Source organism: Schistocerca serialis, chromosome 5 (assembly GCF_023864345.2).
Source record: "Schistocerca serialis cubense isolate TAMUIC-IGC-003099 chromosome 5, iqSchSeri2.2, whole genome shotgun sequence".
NCBI classification, from domain to species: domain Eukaryota; kingdom Metazoa; phylum Arthropoda; class Insecta; order Orthoptera; family Acrididae; genus Schistocerca; species Schistocerca serialis.
In genome coordinates, this window is record NC_064642.1 from 820,116,491 (window position 1) to 820,139,776 (window position 23,286).

At 40.9% G+C, this 23,286-nt stretch overlaps 1 protein-coding gene across 1 annotated transcript in view; it reads left to right on the forward strand.

The window, feature by feature from the left end:
• Window positions 1–23,286, forward strand: part of LOC126482248 (radial spoke head protein 4 homolog A) — a 469,316-nt gene that overhangs the window by 203,457 nt on the left and 242,573 nt on the right. The window lies entirely within an intron of this gene.

Consider the following 23,286-nt stretch of genomic DNA (forward strand, 5'->3'; position numbering starts at 1 on the left):
CAATCACACTCTTCACACTCACAACATTTTCATTGGCCTATCTTCTAGTGGCCTGACACTTGCAGAATTTATGGTCCTCTCAAATGTCCCAATATTTGGCCCCAAATTCAGATTTAACCATGATGGACTTGTCGAGAACCTCTATCATATACCTGTTCTTTTCAATAGAAACATTTCTTCACCACCCATCTGTCTGAAAACAGCCACACCAAAGCATACATTGAAAATTACTTACCCTCTTGCAACCTCCATCTATTTGTGTTCCTTCCCCACCCCTCTTTCCTCACAGCTACATCTCAGTTTGTTGTTGTTGTCTTCAGGCTGAAGACTGATGTGATGTAGCTATCCATACTTCTCCATCCTATTAGATTAAATTAGATGAACCCTTCATTCCACAGACTCACATTAAGAAGAGCCTTGTGGATGTGGAACATGTCAGATTTTTATTTTGTGTGATATTAATAAAAATAATACAGTAATAATAATAATAATAATAATAATACATCAATAAAATGGTTCTGTTTAGAAATTTTTCAGTGCGGTAGAAGGAGTTGGCCAAAAGTAAGTTGTTCAGGTTCCTCTCAAACTTGCTGGTGTAAATATGTCTATTCGCTCATCAGTCAAACTCTCATGTGTGACAAAATACTGACAGACTTCAACTGCTAGTAACTAAGAGGCTAATAATGCATAAACAGTGGTTGAGCCCACAATGGATAGATCATGTTTGCACGTGTTTGTCATACGGTATCTGTTTTGCCTGTGATGTCATTGTACCAGTGTAGGAAAATGCGGGTGATTTTTATGATTTAGCATTTATATAGACTGAAGACCACAACAACAACATAGGGCATTGATTGCGGTGTCATTGTCAGAAGCATGCGGACTACTGCTAAGCCCAAAGTGGAGAGAAAATGAAAATGTCAGACTATACATGGAAATTAGTATGAAACTGAAAGTGACGAAATAATAAACAATTTCATGTCATATGACTTTGGTGTGGCAGGGGCAGGGGTAAAATACAGGGAGCGAAAGTCTATTTACAATTTGTACAGAAACCAGATGGCAGTTATTAGAGTCGAGGGGCATGAAAGGAAAGCAGTGGTTAGGAAGGGAATGAGACAGGGTTGTAGCCTCACCCCAATGTTATTCAATCTGTATATTGAGCAAGCAGTAAAGGAAACAAAAGAAAAATTCGGAGTTGGAATAAAAATCCATGGAGAAGAAATAAAAACTTTGAGATTCACCGATGTCATTGTAATTCTGCCAGAGACAGCAAAGGACCTGCAAGAGCAGCTGAACGGAATGGACAGTGTCTTGAAAGGAGGATATAAGATGAACATCAACAAAAGCAAAATGAGGATAATGGAATGTAGTCAAATTAAATCAGGTGATGCTGAGGGAATTAGATTAGGAAATGATACGCTTAAAGTAGTAAAGGAGTTTTGCTATTTGGGGAGCAAAATAACTGATGATGGTTGAAGTAAAGAGGATTTAAAATGTAGACTGGCAATGACAAGGAAAGCATTTCTGAAGAAGAGAAGTTTGTTGACATCGAGTATAGATTTAAGTGTCAGGAAGTCATTTCTGAAAGTATTTGTATGGAGTGTAGCCATGTATGGAAGTGAATCATGGATGATATATAGTTTGGACAAGAAGAGAATAGAAGCTTTCAAAATGTGGTACTACAGAAAAATGCTGAAGATTAGATGGGTAGATCACATAACTAATGTGGAGGCATTGAATAGAATTCGGGAGAAGAGGAGTTTGTGGCACAACTTGACAAGAAGAAGGGATCGGTTGGTAGGATCTGTTCTGAGGCATCAGGGGATGATGAATTTAGTATTGGAGGGCAGCATGAAGGGTAAAAATCGTAGAGAAAAACCAAGAGATGAATACACTAAGCAGATTCAGAAGGATGTGGGTTGCAGTAGGTACTGGGAGATGAAGAAGCTTGCACAGGATAGGGTAGCATGGAGAGCTGCATCAAACCAGTCTCAGGACTGAAGACCACAACAACAACAACAATATGACTTTGAAATATGCTTGGAACTATATAAAACCTAAGTCAGGGGATAGTTCACTTCAAAAGGAGTCTAAAAAGCCTAAACAATCCAGTGCCAAGCAAATGTAGAGCTATGGCAGTGTCAAAAATGAAATGAAAAAATGACCCAAAGTTATTACATGTCGACCCAATGGGTATAGAGTTCCCAGCAACAGTTGAGACATCTACGAACCATGTAGAGGTGTTGCTTGAAACAAATACAGAAAACAAAGATAGTATAGGCATAAATGGTGAAGTGACAGCACCAGATGAATACCACAACCACTAAGTTTTGTGGACACATCAGGCATCTTGGAGCATACATTGATGGAAGGTGCTATGGACGACAGTGATGTTACTGTTAATTAAATTACATATTAATACGAAACACTTTTTATGATTTTATCCTGGCTTTGTCACAACAAATCCATGGTGCAGATCTGAATTATGCACACAGGAGTTTTTATTGTTGCTGGTAAGTTGTTGGTAAAGTGTGTTAATAGACAAGTTTTGGAAGTACAGCATTTAAGTTTCTAGTATTGACCATTCTTGTTTCTAGTATTGATTTTGTGAACTGAGCTGTTTATTGGGAAAAGGAATATACCGTTTACAATAAATAACAGAACACAGCATGTCATTCTCAATGGAGAGAAGTCTTCCGAAGTAAGATTGATATCAGGTGTGCCACAGGGGAGTGTTGTAGGACCGTTGCTATTCACAATATACATAAATGACCTTGTGGATGACATCGGAAGTTCACTGAGGCTTTTTGCGGATGATGCTGTGGTATATCGAGAGGTTCTAACATTGGAAAATTGTACTGAAATGCAGGAGGATCTGCAGCGAATTGACGCATGGTGCAGGGAATGGCAATTGAATCTCAATGTAGACAAGTTTAATGTGCTGTGAATACATAGAAAGATAGATTCCTTATAATTTAGCTACAATATAGAAGGTCAGCAACTGGAAGCAGTTGATTCCATAAATTATCTGGGAGTATGCATTAGGAGTGATTTAAAATGGAATGATCATATAAAGTTGATCGTTCGTTGGTAAGGCAGATGCCAGACTGAGATTCATTGGAAGAATCCTAAGGAAATGCAATCTGAAAACAATGGAAGTAGGTTACAGTACGCTTGTTCGCCCCATGCTCGAATACTGCTCAGCAGTGTGGGATCCATACCAGCTAGGGTTGATAGAAGAGATAGAAAAGATCCAACAGAGAGCAGTGCGCTTCGTTACAGGATCATTTAGTAATCGCGAAAGCATTACGGAGAAGATAGATAAACTCCAGTGGAAGACTCTGCAGGAGAGACGCTCAGTAGCTTGGTACCGGCTTTTGTTGAAGTTTCTAGAACATACCTTCACCGGAGAGTCAAGCAGTATATTGCTCCCTCCTACGTATATCTCGCGAAGAGACCATGAGGATAAAACCAGAGAGATTAGATCCCACACAGAAGCATACCGACAATCCTTCTTTCCACGAACAATACGAGACTGGAATAGAAGGGAGAACTGATATAGGTACTCAAGGTACCCTCCGTCACGCACCGTCAGGTGGCTTGCGGGGTATGGATGTAGATGTAGAATGTCATCTAATAATTTTGAAAATTTCTGCCAATCAGCTTTTTTGAAGTTGTACCTTCGTCTGAAAGGGATTTCTTGAGGTCTGACTTGTGGGAGAACTTGACACATAATGGGTTGATGTTGTGTATTTGGTATGGGCTTATAGACAGATTTAGTGCAGGTATGAAAAATACTTTCACTTACAAAAAGCAGATCCAGATTATAGCCAGTTCCCAGGCGTCCACTGTAGAAAGAATGAGGTATTTTTCTGTCATGAAGGAGGGAGAGATGGAAAGTTTCAGCCCACAGAAGGACAGCCTCACCATTTTCCTCTTGAGTGTACCCCCAAACATGGCTATGACTGTTAAAATCACCTATCACAATAGAAGGTTTCCCTGTAATAAAATTTTCAGGTGGGGTGAAGGAAAAATCTGTTGCTGGAGGTTTATATACTGATGTGCCTGTATAGATCAATATGAGAATTTTGTTAGCATCGTTAACACCTCCTCCCGAACATCAATTCCAAGGGTATGCAGAATGAACTATATCAAGGGTATAACACCTGAAATGGCCATTCTTCTTTAAGAATACTACAGGAAGTTTGAAGAAGATCCTTTCCATGAAGCCACATCAAGCCTTGCACAGAATGTCCTCCCTTCAATATCTGAGGCTAAGAGAGAAGAATGGGTAAAATTAACTGTCGACTGTGACACAAGTAAAAGTAGCAAGAAGGCCTGGAGGCTATTACATCGCCTGAGTAATGATAACACTCAGGTCAACACATATGCTAAGAGTAAACCAGACCAAATTCCTCACCAACTCCTCATTAATGGCATAGCAACTAAATCCAGAAATACAGAGAGGAAACAATCATTCAGGCAAATGGATCAAGAGAATAGTATCTTATCTCCTTCTTTCTCTCTTGAAGAATTGAATTCAGCTCTGAATAAATGTAAATTGGGAAAAGCAGCAGGACTGGATGTCATTAGAGCTGAGCAAATCAAGAATTTGGGTCCTGCTACAATGCTTTGGTTACTGGAGGTTATGAACAACTGTATTCGAGAATGCAAGTATGGCGAAAAGCAAGAGAAATTGCCACACCAAAACCAGGAAAGGATAGGAAAGATCCCAAAAATTATAGACCTATCTCCTTAAATACTGGAGAGGCTCATTCTTCAGAGAATGATTAGAAAGGTGGAGCCTCTTCTAATACCACAGCAAGCAGGTTTCAGAGAAGCGAAAAGTTGCACATCTCAAATATTAAACTTAACGCAACATATCTAAGATGGATATGAGAAACGGCTCATGACAGGTGCTGTCTTTATCGATCTATCCACAGCTTAATGATACAATCAACCATCGGCTCCTTCTGAGTAAAGTTTATGATGTAACTTCACACTCATGTGAAATATTAGAAACCTTCTCCAGAACCGCAGATTTTTTGTGGAATTTCAGGGTAATAAAAGAAGATGGAGAACTCAGAAAAATGGGCTACCACAAGGCAGCGTGCTTTCGCCGCTATTATTCTACATCTATACCAACGATCAACCTATCTCTGAAGGAACTCGAAGCTTTATTTATGCTGATGACTGCACTATCACTACTCAGGCTGACTGTTTTGAGACTGTAGAAGATACGCTATCAAAATCTTTCCACCTGAAGAATAAAAAGGCAAATAGATACTTAAATATATGCTGGGGAGGCATCGTACTCAAACATAATCCTACTCCCAGATATCTTGGTGTAACTCTGGATTGTGCGCTAACATATAAAAAGCATTGCCTAAACACCAAACAGAAAGTGACAGCCAGAAATAACTTAGTGTAAAAATTGACTGGTATGTCATGGAGTGCTAATCCATGCACTGTGCACTCAAGCGCGCTTGCTCTATGTTATTCCACTGCTGAATATGCATGTTCGGTACGGTACAAGTCCAGTCATGCCAGGAACATAGAAGTGGCTCTAAATGAGTCTTGCAGGATTATCATGGATTGCTTAAGACCTACTCCTGTGGTCAAACTCCATTGCCTCGCTAGCATAGCTTCTCCTGAAATCAGACGTGAGGTAGCTGCGAGATATGAGAAAAGTAAGGCCACAATGAAGGAAGCCCATCCACTATATGGTCATCAGCTTGCACATCCTTGGCTGAAATTAAGAAAGAGCTTCTTGACAACTACTGAGTCTCTTATCGAGAATCCACATACAGCAAGGATCTCGCGATGGCAGGAGAAATGTCGGTATTTGGGAGAATGGATGGCTCCAAAGGAACAACTTTTCCCTGGACATTCGGAGAAGAGTCAATACGGAGGTGTCTCACTAGATTACAATCAAACACAATGAGATACAAGACCAATCTGTGGACTTGGAGTTTCTCTGTGGACTCAGTTCTTTACCAGCGTGGCATTGAGCAGACTAACAGCTATTTCCTTCAATGCTCCTCATCACCAACCACCTGCACCATGGAAGACCTTATGAGAGCTACACCAAATTCACTTGAAGAGTCCAATTTTTGATTGATATTTCTGTAATTTTGACACGATAAATAAATAAATGTCATTTAGGAAAACTACTGAGAAGCATAGTTAGTATACCCAATTCATTTAATAGTCTTCTACAGGATGTTCAGAAATTCACATCACAAATAATATATATTACACAGTTTTTTAGTCTGAAAACTGTTTGAATTGAAGAGTTACTCCAAACTGTGACATTATGGAATGAATATAAGCAAAGTATGCTAATTTTTTATTTTTTGTTTTGTGCCATCTGTGTGTGATAACATTTGCATTACAAATAATGATGTGTCTAGGCAATTCTGCAGTTCTGTGGTATGCTCTTCCAAAAGTTTTGTTTTTATCCCAGGAATTTAAAACTATCAACCTGTTCTATCAGCACTTCTACATACTTTACACATATGCTGGGCAGTTGTGAACTGCATGTAGTGAGTCTTTCCAAAGTTTATTGGCAGTGAGTTGGCTATAAACTACTTATAAATGTCCATGAAAATGTCATTAGCAACCCTTCCTATAGCTACACTCACCTTACTGTATTTTGCAATACTCATATCATCTGCAAACAAAGCATCTCTGTCTTTGGCAGTGTAACTGATGAAAAGTCGTTAATGTACAGTAGTAAAAGCAGTGGCCCTAAATAGATCCTTGATGGATACCATACATAATTTTTTCCACTCTGATAATGACGTAGCATAATTCAGTGGTCTCTCGTATATACACCCTTGGTTTCCTGTTTGTGAGATATTACTGGAACCAATTTGCAACATTGCCAGTGAGAGCATGATAAATGTAAATGTAAATGCTATTCACAGATTAGGCCTTAAGACTGTTCTGACTGGCACACTGTTGCCTACGAGGCAGTAGGAGGAGCTGTCTCCAATCGTAAAACGTGTTCAGCATGTCTCCAGTCCCTCCAGCCTTTACTGCCAGTAGTTGCATCCTTATTATGCCACTGCTTCTTTGTTCAAGCAGCTCCCCATCTGACCCCACAAGGGCTGAGTGGACCCTGTAGCAGTCTTTCCTACTTTAGAAAAATTTGAGGAGGCACCGGAACAAGCTCAGGTGGGGCCAAAGGCAGTGACGCTAACCATTTGACTGTGGAGGTAATCTGACCTCATAGTATTCTTACTTATTTTAAAGGATGTTACATTTCACAGTCACCTTCACCTTTGACAAATCACTGAAAATATATGTAGCTTGTAATTTATTATCTAATGAATTAAGTGCATTCTCATTGTTTGTGTATATAGGATTCTGAATATTGGAACCCTTCAGAAATCAAATTTGTGTCTTGGACAGTATGTTACTCATGGTCAAATGGTAAAGATTTCACCTGCACGTTACCTTTTCTAGAATTTTTGAGATTGCTGGCAAAGTGAAATTGATCTTTAGTTTGATGGATAGTATATATTTATCCTCTTTCTTGAACAGAGATTCAGTGTCAGCATATTTCAGCCAATCAGGAAATGTGCCAGTGATAAAAGTCTACTTGTACAAATAACTTATAATTTTACAAAACAATGGAAAGTCCAGGTGGAGTAAAACTGTGGTGTCACCGCCAGACACCACACTTGCTAAGTGGTAGCCTTTAAATCGGCCGCGGTCCATTAGTATACATCGGACCCGCGTGTCGCCACTATCAGTGGTTGCAGACCGAGCACCGCCACACGGCAGGTCTAGAGAGACTTCCTAGCACTCGCCCCAGTTGTACAGCCGACTTTGCTAGCGATGGTTCAGTGACAAATTACGCTCTCATTTGCCGAGACGACAGCTAGCATAGCCTTCAGCTACATCATTTGCTACGGCCTAGCAAAGTGCCATTACCAGTTACTATTGATGCTGTAAAACATGTACCGTCAAGAGCGATGTTCACCATTTACGGATTAAAGTTAAGTATTCCAACAGCTACGTCCTTTTTTGCTAAAGTCTAACTTCCTTGTCCTGTTCCAGACCTCACGCCAGCCTGTGTGAGCTAAAACGCGTGTCTTTCGGCTTCCTCTCATAGTGGGTTGGCTCTCTTGCCAATCCATAACAAAAACAGTATTATGAATAGGATAGTTGCTACTCACCATATAATGGTGATGCTTAGTCACAGAGAGGCACAACAAAAACACTGTTGAAAAGTCAGCTTTCGGCCAACAAGGCCTTTGTCAAAAATAGACAACATACTCTGGCATCAGCTGCCAGAGACTATGGTCATGTGTGTGTGAATTGTATTTGCATGTGTGTGTGTGTGTGTGTGTGTGTGTGTGTGTGTGTGTGTGTGTGTGTGTGTGTGCGTGCGCGCGTGTGTGTGTGTCTTGTCTATTTTTGACAAAGAGACCTTGATGGCCGAAAGCTCACTTTCTGGCAGTCATTTTGCTTTTCCTATCTGTGACAGCTTATCCACTATATGGTGAATAGCAACTGTTCTTTTCATAATATTGTTAAAGTCTTACAAAACTGACAAGAACACACTTATCTAAGGGGAGCCAGAACGATCCATCTCCTCCATGTTAATTTTAGGAAATAGAAGGAACATTTTTTCTAAAACCATTAAACATATTGCTCTGAAATTGGACTACATGTTCAATGAATATTTCTCTACAAAATTATAATGCCATTATAAGAAATATTTATTGGTTTTTGTTTTATAATTTCTTTAAACAGTTACTTATTTTTTTCTCTAAAATTTTGCACTTTTTCTTCTATAACTCTTGAATTATAAAATATTTTTTACAATTTGTTATAAAAATGAAGGAAAAGAAGTAAACAATATTGTGCATAAATTTTATTGATATACTGTTAGCAGTTTTTGAGAAAATGCTCCTCACAGATGAAAATTTTAAAGTTACGGGAAATGGCTTCCAAAGTTTTTTAATACTTTCCTGCCCCATATGATGGATTATCAGCATCATCTTCTTTTTCCAGTGTTAATTTCCTTTTCAACTTCTTCCCTTTTGCTGCATGTTGTAGGCTTTTGTCTCTTCTTCCTGCACCTCTTAATCTTTCTTCATCAATTAGGCGCATTGTGGAAATGGTGATGTGTCCTGGTTGGAAACCTAAACGTTTCAGCTCATCACATTTGATAATTTTTCCTTCATTGTATGTTGCCACTGCATTCCAAAATGCAATGTTTTTATCTGTACAAACACTCTTTTGGGAATCCTAATCCAAATTAAATTCCAGAATGAGATTTTCACTCTGCAGCGGAGTGTGCGCTGATATGAAACTTCCTGGCAGATTAAAACTGTGTGCTCGACCGAGACTCGAACTCGGGACCTTTGCCTTTCGCGGGCAAGTGCTCTACCAACTGAGCTACCGAAGCACGACTCACGCCCGGTACTCACAGCTTTACTTCTGCCAGTACCTCGTCTCCTACCTTCCAAACTTTACAGAAGCTCTCCTGCGAAACCTGCAGAACTAACACTCCTGAAAGAAAGGATATTGCGGAGACATGGCTTAGCCACAGCCTGGGGGATGTTTCCAGAATGAGATTTTCACTCTGCAGCGGAGTGTGCACTGATATGAAACTTCCTGGCAGATTAAAACTGTGTGCCCGACCGAGACTCGAACTCGGGACCTTTGCCTTTCGCGGGCAAGTGCTCTACCAACTGAGCTACCGAAGCACGACTCACGCCCGGTACTCACAGCTTTACTTCTGCCAGTACCTCGTCTCCTACCTTCCAAACTTTACAGAAGCTCTCCTGCGAAACCTGCAGAACTAGCACTCCTGAAAGAAAGGATATTGCGGAGACATGGCTTAGCCACAGCCTGGGGGATGTTTCTAGAATGAGAGGCTGTGGCTAAGCCATGTCTCCGCTATATCCCTTCTTTCAGGAGTGCTAGTTCTGCATGGTTCACAGGAGAGCTTCTGTAAAGTTTGGAAGGTAGGAGACGAGGTACTGGCAGAAGTAAAGCTGTGAGTACCGGGCGTGAGTCGTGCTTCGGTAACTCAGTTGGTAGAGCACTTGCCCGCGAAAGGCAAAGGTCCCGAGTTCGAGTCTCGGTCGGACACACAGTTTTAATCTGCCAGGAAGTTTCATATCAGCGCACACTCCGCTGCAGAGTGAAAATCTCATTCTGGAAACATCCCCCAGGCTGTGGCTAAGCCATGTCTCCGCAATATCCTTTCTTTCAGGAGTGTTAGTTCTGCAGGTTTCGCAGGAGAGCTTCTGTAAAGTTTGGAAGGTAGGAGACGAGGTACTGGCAGAAGTAAAGCTGTTAGTACCGGGTGTGAGTCGTGCTTCGGTAGCTCAGTTGGTAGAGCACTTGCCCGCGAAAGGCAAAGGTCCCGAGTTCGAGTCTCGGTCGGGCACACAGTTTTAATCTGCCAGGAAGTTCCAAATTAAATTGTTTACACTTTCATTTGGATTTTGTGTTTTCCCATGTAAACACTTTTCCAATAAACTTGACTGTGATAAATCTTACATCAATTACATCAATTACATTAATTACATCAATTACAGCATTTGGCAAACTGTTTTATGGGCATATTCCTTTCCTGATTGGTACTTACACCATGGGTCATCACCTGTGGGACACAGTGCATGTTGTGGGTGCTCATTTGTTGATGCAGGATGAAAAAATAATGCCCATACTGCTCTCCTCATATGCTCAAAGCTTCTTGTATTTTGCCTAATTGCACACCCATAATACCTCTGCAATCTATCAATTGCTTCATATGTCAATCTTCCTCTTCCTCCAAGGGCCTTACCATCACTAAGCTTCTGGGATCTTAATGTCTGCTTTAGTTTGGGCAAGCGAGCGACCATGCGCTTCTCCATATGTCCAATGCACTCCTGTTTTTTAATGTGAATTTCATTGCCATAAGGTTCGAGTTCCTCTACAGCTTTATATCCCTTAGAATCACCATCTCCTAGATAGTTAGTGTATCGTACATTATACCACTCCTGTGATCTGGAAAAAATGGCTTTCACTCCCTGTACTTCCATCGCTCCACTCGTGCCTTGAAAATTTGCTTCACAACTTTCCCTGTGTTCATCCTTGGTATTGCCCTTGCATCTACAATGTTTTGAGAGAATAGCAACATCAATTACTTTTCAACTGTCTCCACTGGTAGCTGTCACAACTCCATTTAGAGATTTATGACCTCTTCGTTGCCATGATCCATCTAAAGCAACAGTTAAATCTCTACAATTCCCATTATCTGTCACAGCTTTTTCAACTGCTTTCTTCATTGTTGCTTGAGCAATATCTTCAGCAGAAGATCCCACCAATTCATTATAAAATCCAAACTTGGTTGGTGGTTTTGGCAAGTTCATAATTCCACATAACATTGTCCCTGCAGCACTGCCCTTGCCAATGCAACACAAGCCATACACTAGCCTAACATTTATGTCATACACCTTCTTTCCACTATTACCACTACAAGGAATACTGTTAAAATTAGAAAATGAAACTTCTGCAGCACATCTGTTACACTTCAATAACATTTTTCATACCAAACCAATGTGTGAAGTTATTTTCAATTCCAGTCCTCTTTCTTTGCAAACTTGGCATAATACATTATGTTTCAAACCATTAGAGAGCAAGGAAATGTTAATTATTTCATTCACATCATTACTGTCACTTTCACAGTTTTCAAACTTTTCTTTGCTGTCACAAAGTTTCTTGCCGGTAGAAGTTCTATCACATTCATTTGGAGTAGTCGGTGAAGCAGTCTGAGCAGCATCTCCCTTTGAAACAACAAAAGATTTCTTCTTCCACTCATTGTGCCTTTTCTTAAACACTTGATTGCTGAAACGGGGCATATTGATATCCACAAACCAAATATGTAAAACAGGTATGAGCAAAATTTGTCAAATATGCAAAATTGAACAGCTAAACAACACAAACCAAACTCCACAAGTCAGAACACACAGTACAGCGTTTATGTTTACTGATATGAACAGTCACTTGTCACAGAGATAAAGCCATACAACATTGGAAAACAAAACACTGTCTAATTGCGCAAAGATACCCTGCTTGCAGCCAGCAAGCGGCGTTGTCAGAGGTGTCACACAAAGTTGCTACAACTATTAATATGTGGCACGTCAACTTTGCAGCGATAAAAAACACACTTAGAATTCAAAATGATTAATGGAAAATCTCATATAAAGATGTGAAACAAATACTAACAAAGAGATAGAGGGGCTGACCAGTACTTACCTCAGCTCAGTACAGCTGATAGATACACAAAAAACAGAACCAAAAATTTACATTCCTAGCTTTCGGAACAAATGTTCCTTCATCAGGGAGGAGAGAGGGGAAAGAAAGGGAAGAAGGGAAAGTAGATTCAGTTACTCACAACCCAGGTTATGAAGCAACAGGGAAAGGAAAACGGGGAGGGTAGCAAGGATGGAGGCATGGTTGTCAGAGGGAAGCCAAAGATATTCTACTTTAAGTACTGTGCCAGCTTCAAACCAAAGAGGATGCATACAGAAGTAAAGAGGTATATAGTATAAAGATAAACACAACTATGTAGGATGAAAAGATGCGTGAATGGCTAAAGAGGAAAGGGAAACAGGAGAAGACTGAAGAGTAAATGGGAGTGAGATGGTTTAACACAGGTTCAGTCCAGGGGGATGGCGGGATGAAAGGATGTGTTGGAGTGCAACTTCCCATCTCCGCAGTTCAGAGGGACTGGTGTTGAGTGGGAGAAGCCAAATGGCACATACAGTGTAGCAGGTTCCTAGGTCCCTAGAATTATGCTGGAGGGCATGCTCCACTACTGGGTATTGGGCATCTCCTAGGCGGACAGTTTGTCTGTGTCCGTTCATGCGCTCAGCCAGTTTGGTTGTTGTCATGCCGATGTAAAAGGCTGTGCAGTGCAGGCATGTCAGTTGATAAATGACATGTGTAGTTTCACACGTAGCCCTGCCTTGAATTGTGTATGTTTTACCAGTAGCGGGGCTGGAGTAGGTGGTTGTGGGGGGATGCATGGGGCAGGTTTTGCAGCGGGGTCAGTTACACGGGTAGCAACCACTGGGTAGAGAAGGTAGTCTGGGAATATTGTAGGGCTTAACAAGGATGTTACGGAGGTTAGGGGGGGCGACGAAAGGCAACTCTGGGTGGTGTGGGGAGAATTTTGTCAAGGGATGATCTCATTTCAGGGGTTGACTTGAGAAAGTCAAATCCCTGGCGGAGTAATTAGTTGATGTTTTCGAGGCCAGGATAATATTGGGCGACAAGGGGGATGCTTCTGTGTGATCTGGGGATAGGAACATTGTTGTTGGACTGGGAGGAATGTATTGCTCGGGAGATCTGTTTGTGGACAAGGTCTGCAGGATAGTTGCGGGAGAGGAAAGCACTGGTTAGGTTATTGGTGTATTCGCTGTTTTCCAGCCAACAATCACTGCCAACAATCTCTTCCACACCTACCAGTATCATCCATTTCCGTCGATTTTGTGTTGCTGGCGATATTTTTGTGCCATTGGCTATCTTTCTCTGCCACAGGAAAATTTTTTTGGGACATTTCTGCGCCACGCGCGATCTCTTTTGCGGCACGCGCAATCTTTTTTGCGGCACTCGCGATCTTTTTTGCGGCACTCGCGATCTTTTTTGCGGCACTCGCGATCTTTATTGCAGCACGCGCGATCTCTTTTGCGACACGCACGTTCTTTTTTTCGCCACTCGCTATCTCTGTTTTTGAGCAACGTGTGTTCTTTTCCCTTGATCTGGACATACTTGCTTGGTCTGGTCAACTTTTTCCGTATTTTTCTTATTTAGTGGTCTTCCTTTGGTATTGAACATTACCAACGCAATTTCTTTCTTTCTCGTCCTTCCCTCCGTGTTTTATTCCTTCTTATGATTACTATTTTAACTTTAGTTATTTAATTTCCCTACCCACCAGTTACCCACTATGTACCCTAATCCTATACCACATTATTTACATTCATTCCGGAAACATGCATTCACCGTAGCCTAACTGCAATCCCACATATTTTTCCTCCGGTCCTGCTTAACCTTTGGAATTACTCCTAAAGGACTTACCTTAAAAGTTCCCATCTCTGGGTGCAATTCCTCCTTCCACCAGTCTCTCCTGGACTTCCAGAACCTTCAATCCAACCTTCAACCCAACTTGTCCTGAATCTCTACACTACTTCATGTAACCACCACTCCCAACAGCTCCTATCTCTCTTCAAAGTCCTCCACCTCTCAAACCCTTGCTTGGAGAACACACTCAGGAACATCATCCTAGAAGTCAGCTGCAAACTTGAGTTCCATGCCACACACCACCTGAAAAAACTATCCACAGTACTAGTGCAACACCTGAGAAGTGGGGTCCCTCTCCCTATCCCTCACAAACACCAACCACAACAGAACTTTCAACAAACCCCCCTCATAGCCAACAAACCTAGCCTAGCCACCCTACTCAATCTCCCCATCCCAGCACATACCCTACACAGACCAAATCTCAACTATTACCACAGTCAAATGCTACATATCACCAGTCCCAATTCAGTTCTAAATCTCTCATCCAGATCCCTCTCTCCTCCAGAGACATCTATTCTATCAAAAGGCTTAACCTTTAGCCCCACGCCTAAATTCAACTACACTGCCCTGGTTAAAGATCTCCTCTCATTCACCCGGAACCTCAACTGGAAATATCACTTCACTACCCAAACACAGCCCCCAAATACTAGACCCAGTGTTGAACCCTGTCTAGAACAGTTCCGACTGCTTTCTCAAAGGGATCCTCCTCCCCTCCCCCAAAACCATCCCTTGCAGACATTTCAGGAATTCCTCACATCCAGTGTTGCCTCCCAGTCCTTCTTGAAGAACATCCCGACAACCCCCAACATCACCCCAGCTGAATCCCGTGCCATTAAGGAGCTGAAAATAGACCGCTCTATTGTCATCCTCCCGGCGGATAAAGGCTCCACAACTGTCGTACTTGACCGTGTGGAGTATGTGGCAGAAGGACTGCGTCAACTCTCTGACACCTCAACCTACAAAGCTGTTACCCAGGATCCCATTCCCTCCATCCAGACTGAGCTGCAAAAAATCCTAAAAATCCAAGGTCCCTCACAAGGCCTCACAACGGCTTCCATAGACTTACTCACTCCACCTGAGCCACGTACCCCTACCTTCTACCTATCACCCAAAATCCACAAAGAGAACCATCCTGGCCGTCCCATTGTAGCAGGCTTCAAATCCCCAACCGAACGTATCTCAGCTCTGGTAGACCAGCACCTACAACCTATCACCCGCAGACTCCCATCCTACATCAAAGACACAAACCACTTCCTAGAACGCCTCAAATCCATTCCCACTCCTCTCCCACCTGAAACCTTTCTTGTCACCATAGATGCTACATCCCTTTACACAAACATCCCACATACCCATGGTCTCTCTGCCCTTGAGCACTACCTCTCCCAACGCCCACCCGAAGATCTTCCAAAAACCTCGTTCCTTATCACACTTACCAACTTCATCCTCACCCATAATTACTTCACTTTTGAAGGCCAGACCTACAAACAAATCAGGGGAACGGCCATGGGAACCAGGATGGCTCCCTCCTATGCCAACCTCTTCATGGGGCGCATGGAGGAGGCTTTCCTGAAGACCCAACAGCTGCTTCCCCTGGCCTGGTATAGGTTTATAGATGACATCTTTGTGGTCTGGACTCATGGTGAAGAAACACTCCTTAATTTCCTCCATAACCTCAACTCCTTTTCGAATCTGAATTTCACCTGGTCCTTCTCCAAAACCCAAGCCACCTTCCTGGATGTTGACCTTCATCTTGTTGAAGCTCACATCCACACCTCTGTCCATATCAAACCCACAAACAAACAACAGTACCTTCACTTTGATAGCTGCCATCCTTTCCACATCAAACGCTCCCTTCCGTACAGCCTAGGTATTCGTGGCAAACGTATCTGCTCCAGTGACGAATCCCTCAACAATTACACCAATAACCTGACCAGTGCTTTCCTCTCCCGCAACTATCCTGCAGACCTTGTCCACAAACAGATTTCCCGAGCAATACATTCCTCCCCGTCCAACAACAATGTTCCTACCCCCAGACCACACAGAAGCATCCCCCTTGTCACCCAATATTATCCTGGCCTCGAAAACATCAACAAATTACTCCGCCAGGGATATGACTTTCTCAAGTCAACCCCTGAAATGAGATCATCCCTTGACAAAATTCTCCCCACACCACCCAGAGTTGCCTTTCGTCGCCCCCCTAACCTCCGTAACATCCTTGTTAAAACCTACAATATTCCCAGACTACCTTCTCTACCCAGCGGTTCCTACCCCTGTAACCGACCCCGCTGCAAAACCTGCCCCATGCATCCCCCCACAACCACCTACTCCAGCCCCGCTGCTGGTAAAATATACACAATTCAAGGCAGGGCTACGTGTGAAACTACACATGTCATTTATTAACTGACATGCCTGCACTGCACAGCCTTTTACATCGGCATGACAACAACTAAACTGGCTGAGCGCATGAACGGACACAAACGAACTGTCCGCCTAGGAGATGCCCAATACCCAGTAGCGGAGCATGCCCTCCAGCATAATTGTGCCATTTGGCTTCTCCCACCCAACACCAGTCCCTCTGAACTGCGGAGATGGGAAGTTGCACACCAACACATCCTTTCATCCCGCCATCCCCCAGGACTGAACCTGCGTTAAACCATCTCACTCCCATTTACTCTTCAGTCTTCTCCTGTTTCCCTTTCCTCTTTAGCCATTCACGCATCTTTTCATCCTACATAGTTGTGTTTATCTTTATACTATATACCTCTTTACTTCTGTATGCATCCTCTTTGGTTTGAAGCTGGCACAGTACTTACAGTAGAATATCTTTGGCTTCCCTCTGACAACCATGCCTCCATCCTTGCTACCCTCCCCGTTTTCCTTTCCCTGTTGCTTCATAACCTGGGTTGTGAGTAACTGAATCTACTTTCCCTTCTTCCCTTTCTTTCCCCTCTCTCCTCCCTGATGAAGGAACATTTGTTCCGAAAGCTAGGAACGTAAATTTTCGGTTCTGTTTTTTGTGTATCTATCGGCTGTACTGAGCTGAGGTAAGTACTGGCCAGCCCCTCTATCTCTTTGTTAGTATTTGTTACACTTAGAATTCACTTATAAGGGTGAAACTTGATTTGTTTTATTCAGAAAACTCCAAATAATTTTATAATTAAAAAACAAACAAACAAAAAAACATTTATTTTGTCATTTTCATCGTTCTTGATATTTCATCATGACCACTAGCATGCTTTGGCTGTAACAATTTCATTATAGATGTTATTTAGTTTGGCAAAGTGAGTGCCATAGTCATGCAACTGAGGTTATTTGTAAAGACTAGTCTCAGGTATTCTAGGACATTATTTACTGACCCCCAACGTTCCTTTACTGTCAGTAACAGATATAAAGTACTTGTTAAAGAGATTTGCCACACTATACCCATCTGTTATCAACTTATCATCAACTCTTAAAGCTGTTTGCTCCTATGTTCCTTGAGCTCTACATTCTCCTGTTTCACTATATCCTGTATTGTTTTTGTCTTGCGACTTTATGCTGCTATCTTCTCATAATTTATTTTCTTAATTGCCAGGATTAAGTTCTTTAACATTCTGCAGTGAGCTAGCATGCTTTGGTTGTAACAATTTTATTATGGGTGTTATTTAATTGGTGGAGTCCCATAAGCAAGGATCCAAGTTTGGTTCCCGGTACCTCCTCGTATTTTTCGAAAGTAGGAAACACTGGCACATGATCCGCTCAGCCCTTGTGGGGCCAGATGAGGAGCTGTTTAAATAAAGATCATCAACATTTGACTGTTCCTAGCTGAGAGATAGTTTTTGTCCTACAATGTACCTTTCTTTGTTGTGTAATCCATGTTTTCTTCTAGAATTCCATTTAATCTATTAATTCCCACACGTACTTTTTCACCTGAGTTGGAGCAACATTCCATTCTGTAACTTGTTTTGGTGTATTAACGTGGTATTCATTCTTCTTTTGAAAATCACATTTGATTTAGCCCCTTTACCATTGTATATGATAAATCATATGGTGGGCGGTAATATATGGTACAGTACTTAATATGAACAACACTGTGTACAGTAGTTACAATTATTTCTTGTGTAACACATATAACACTACTACCCGCTACTGCTGTTATACCATAACCTTAAAGTTGGAGTCGGGTTGTGAAATAAAACTATCTTATTAAAGCAATTATGATATAAAGCAACAGAGCAGTGTTACCCTCTGAGAGGAATTTTGTTATTTTGACCGTGTTGTACCTAACGGAGGCGGCTTATCTGAAGTGAAAGTCAGAATTACGTAAATATTTAAAACAATATTTTACCTTGCTACACTGTTCAAAGAATAAAGAAAACGGTCACCAGCCTAATTAGGCAAGAGAATGATTGACATTCTTGTTCAAGAAAATAGGTATGAGTAACTTTAACGGTCAAATACAACCTATACTTTGCTACACACGAGTGCTATGAACTCTGGCACTTGAATACAGTATGTTCACATTAAAGTTGGAGTTAACACATCAGAACAAACTATTTGCATAAATGTAACGGATAACAAAACACACTGTTACTTGAGGACTTAGTCAAACTGAAAGGTCTCAATAACGCTACTATTAATATTCACTGTAGAATCGTAAATTGGACATAGGTTTAGTATTACTTTTCAAACAAATTCCTATCTGACATGAAATATGTAAATGTAATTCACTGCAAAATTATGAACTGGTCACAGGTTAAGTCTCTCTCAGCTAAATACTTTCCTATTTAGAATGAATATTAAATAGAATTCACTAACAGGTTATATCTGTCTTTTGAATAAAGAAAACGTTGTTTTCATAAATAATGGTCTTTCTATTAATCGTTATCTAGCATGAGCACAATAGACAAACTGTTGGTCCTGTTACACCATTAATATGCACTTTTAATACACAAGAGGAGCCCAATATTGTACAGAATTTGACTTGAATAGCAAAGGTAATTAAAACTTTCTATAATTAAGTAACTTTGTGCATTTGAACTACTTTCAATAGAGGGGGGCCCTTAATCTTGACCACTGTAGCAGAGCAAACTAAACACACTTTCAATACACTAGAGAAACAAGTACTTAGCAAGCATGAGCATATAACTTTCCACAAATCCAGTTCACGACTTTTACTGCAGTGAGACACAAGATTGACTTATCTGTAAGAAACTGACTCACCTTTTACAATTTACAACAGGCAACACTATGATCAACAACTAAACGAAACTTTATATGCCACAGTTTTGAGAACATTCACTTTAGAAGTTGGCAACAAATATTAATATGCAGTTTTAACAGAAAAATTATTTTCAACGAGCATCATTTACTATATTACTCAGTCCTGCTACATAAACTTTAACTTTCTTTTTACTATGTTCAAGTGGCATTAATTAGTAAAACACTGGGCTTTCCTATTTTCACAATATGGACACTTGGTAAACAATTTTGACATGGGAAGGACCCTAAGTGGTTGTGTGACTAAGGATAAAAAATCAAGGTAGTTATAAGAGTTCGAGCATAAGTTATCTTATATTTGCGCACACTAAAACATTCAGTTAGCTGATCCTTCACCATACATTACTACTGTTCTTTGGTTCCTTTTCAGTGATTGCGCAGTGTGGTGGCAATTGCATGTTGGTAGGTGGATTTGCGGATAGAATTGCTGGACTCTGTCATTTCATGGTGGCAATGATAGATATCAATTCCAGAATAGTTCCAGCTCTTTAGCCATCCTTCCGAGACGTTGGAAAGCAGCACGGAAAGCCTCTCTTGGCACCAGCACAATATACAACTTTTTCATGAGCAGTTGAGAGTTTGGTAGCTCGTCCCCGACTGACTCTTGGTTCCAGCTTTTCTACCTAGCCCAACCACAATTTGCGCGCATACACAGTTCCGTTCCAAAAGGGGAACCACAACACCTTTTACATACAAAATAACTAAGAACCCTAAGTGAAGGTCAGCAATTTACATAACAGGAAACAAACATTTTAAATAAAACAGAACATTTGCATATATTGATAGTTCTAAACAAAATTATTTAAATAAAATTATTTAATTTTAAAGATAACCAAAGAGATTATATGAGGAACACAAAGGATCATTACAGAGAATATACTTCCTACTCTCTAAAAGACATCAAAATTTTTACAGAGAAAGGAGTATACAATTTTGTGTTATAGATTCAATCAAACACATTTACAGAAGCTCAATGATGTAACATTAAATAAAACAAAAGGCAAAATAAATCAGTAGCGCATAGAGCTATCGTGTTACACACAGATATTTAAATACAGAAATTGCTAAAATGTGCACAGTCTAGTAACTGCATTTTAATAATTTAGGACTACTCTGAAATGTGATACTCTGCAAAACATTTTTTTCTGAATGTAATCCTACATTTGAATTTTACACAATGGAATTTAACATATTTATCGAACAATGCACAATGACATTGAGTACATTGTTTACCTACAAGATAGTTCAGTCCATCATAACGGACTTCCTGAGGTATCAGTTTCAGTCTTCTTGGGGTTGTAACATTTGGTGTTTCCATCTTTTGAACTGTCAATAATGCCAGTGTTATTATTTGGATGAAATCTAAGTAGGAAGTACTTGGTTAACAGTTCTGCACATTAACTATTGCACCATTTAGGCAAAATCTGAAGTAGGACCACCATCATTTCTTTCAACTTATTCAAATTCAGTAGAGGCCTCAACACTGATCAAAGAGATGCACTCCTCCCTTACCAAAGTTACAGTGGCAAACAGTACCCAGCTGCCGAATGCTGATCATGTTTCTATTTTTTGTAACTTCTTCACACTGTGTGTTGATTAGAATTATTGATACCAATTGTCAGCTGTCTGCTATCATTCCATCTCAGAAGAGTAATTTTTTTGTATGAAGTTTACACTGCATGAAGGAGACCTCTTGCAGTTTTGGCAAGATTTCTGAGAGTATGTTTTGTGCAATTCTGACTCATTGTACCAGTAACAAGTAAGTTATGCTCCAACATAGAATGCAACAGAGGGAAAGAATTAAAGTAATTATCAAGAAAAATGCAGCTTTCTGATGGAGCTAAATTTATGCAAACTTTTATGTTGTAACCATATAGTATATGTGGGCAGAATCAAACAGCGTGCGATACATGTGCCACCACAGCCAGCCTAGAGAGGTTACCTTGCAACTCGGACAGATGGCACAGTAAGTGCTGTGCTGTGCTGTGTGCACAACATCCCAATATAAGCCTGCCGCAGTGGGCTTGTAGTCTCACTTATGTTTACTTGCTTATTTTATGCTTACCTATGAGACTGTATACTGATGTGTTCTATAGTTATGGGACCTTGTACAGTTCTGTACTTCATTCAGTGTTATTGTGCATCCCTTCATGTGGAAGAAGAATAACACTTGGCTGGTGTTACTTTTGGTATTGTGTCTGTATGATGTTACAATATACTTGGCAACAAGAGCGGTTTTCTCCTCCATGTGTTTCGTTTTTTTGATTCAGTATGCAGCCTACATTTCATTGGAAGAAGTTCTTCAATATCTTGTTGAACAGTGAGCTCTCACTGACCAGCAACAAGCTCTAGCTGTGGTACTAAACAATGTAGCAGCCAGGTTCACTGCCATTGATGCAGCCCCCACTGTTTCCTCCATATGACAATCCTATGGCAGATTGGGACACACATTGAAAATTCCTTCAGCAACATTTTCAAGCTTTAGGGGTCATTGACCCCAACTTGTATACAGCTTTATTTTTTTGTCACAGATTCCTCCTTGTGTTAATTACCTTTCGTGTCAGGTAGCTCCTCCTACAGGAACGTGCCAATCTCTCTTTTGATGAAATGTGTCAGTTGTTCTCTAATCATCATTGCAAATTCATGTTATTGCTGCTTGTATCGAGTTCTACCATTGTCAGAAGCAGCCATGACAGTTGTACAGAGCTTGGGCAGCAGAACTTCATGGGCTTCACCATCATTTTCAGTTTGTTGCTGACTCAATCATTTGTAATGCTTTAATACACCTTGCTCCTGATAGGGAAGCTCACAAATGTGCTGTACAATGTGTAAATCCCTCTGTCGCAGATGTTCTGAACATCACACAGTCTTTTGAAATATCTAGGACAGCAGGAAATATTGCATCTGTGTGCAGCTCTTAACCTCTTTCAGTAGACATGACTGTGGATGTGAACAGTGTTTCTCAAGTGGTGGTAGCTCCTAACAAACTCTACATTGAAATACGTGTGATGGACAAGATGTAAAAAATGCAAGTGGTCGCAGGTGTAACAGTAACTTGTTAAATTCTCAAACCTGTGTGGATCTTGGACCACTGGTGTTTTCCCCTGTCTCACATCGATTGGTGAGTTACAACATGCAACAAATCCCATACTGAGAGACTTCTTTAGTGTACAGAGCAGTTGTTTGGCATTTGATGTTTCTAGTAGTGAATGATGCTGAAACTGAAAACTTATTTGCTTGAGACACCTTCAACATTTTTAAGTTCTCTGTTTCTGACAAAGTGCATCTGATATCAATTGAAATTCTGCACCAACAACTTGACACATTCTGTTCAGAATATTCCTCCCTGTTTTCAGAAGGTCTAGGGTGTGCTACTGATTCGAGGCTCACAGCACAATGAAACTGATGGCATGCCCCCTCACCCCTGTCTTTTTTTTAGGTCAACTCACATCTTTGGTTATCATCATGCCTGTCTTCTCTAGTGAATGAATGTTCTACTCCATTGGTAATTGTAAAATAACCTAATGGCAACCTTTGGCTCTTTGGTGATTTGAAAGTGTCTGTGAATTTAGTATCAATTATTGATACCTGTCCCTTACCCCATCAAGATGAATATTAGCATGACTTTCTGGGATCCTATATTTTTTGAAAATACACTTGTCAGAAGCCTCTGGATGATGATTCCAATGTGCCCTCATAGTGAACACCCCCTTCTGGTTATATAAATACTAGCACCAGCCACTGAGTGTGACTAGTGCCCCTGCCATTTGCCAATGATTTCTGAAACAACCGATGGCCCCCATGCTGGTGTATATTAACTACATGGACGCTGGTGTGGTCGCAGGTTCCTCAACAGATGAACACTTGCAGAACCTTCAAGCCTTGTTCAGGGTGCTGCAGGGTGCCGTGTTGAAATGTAACTTGGACAAA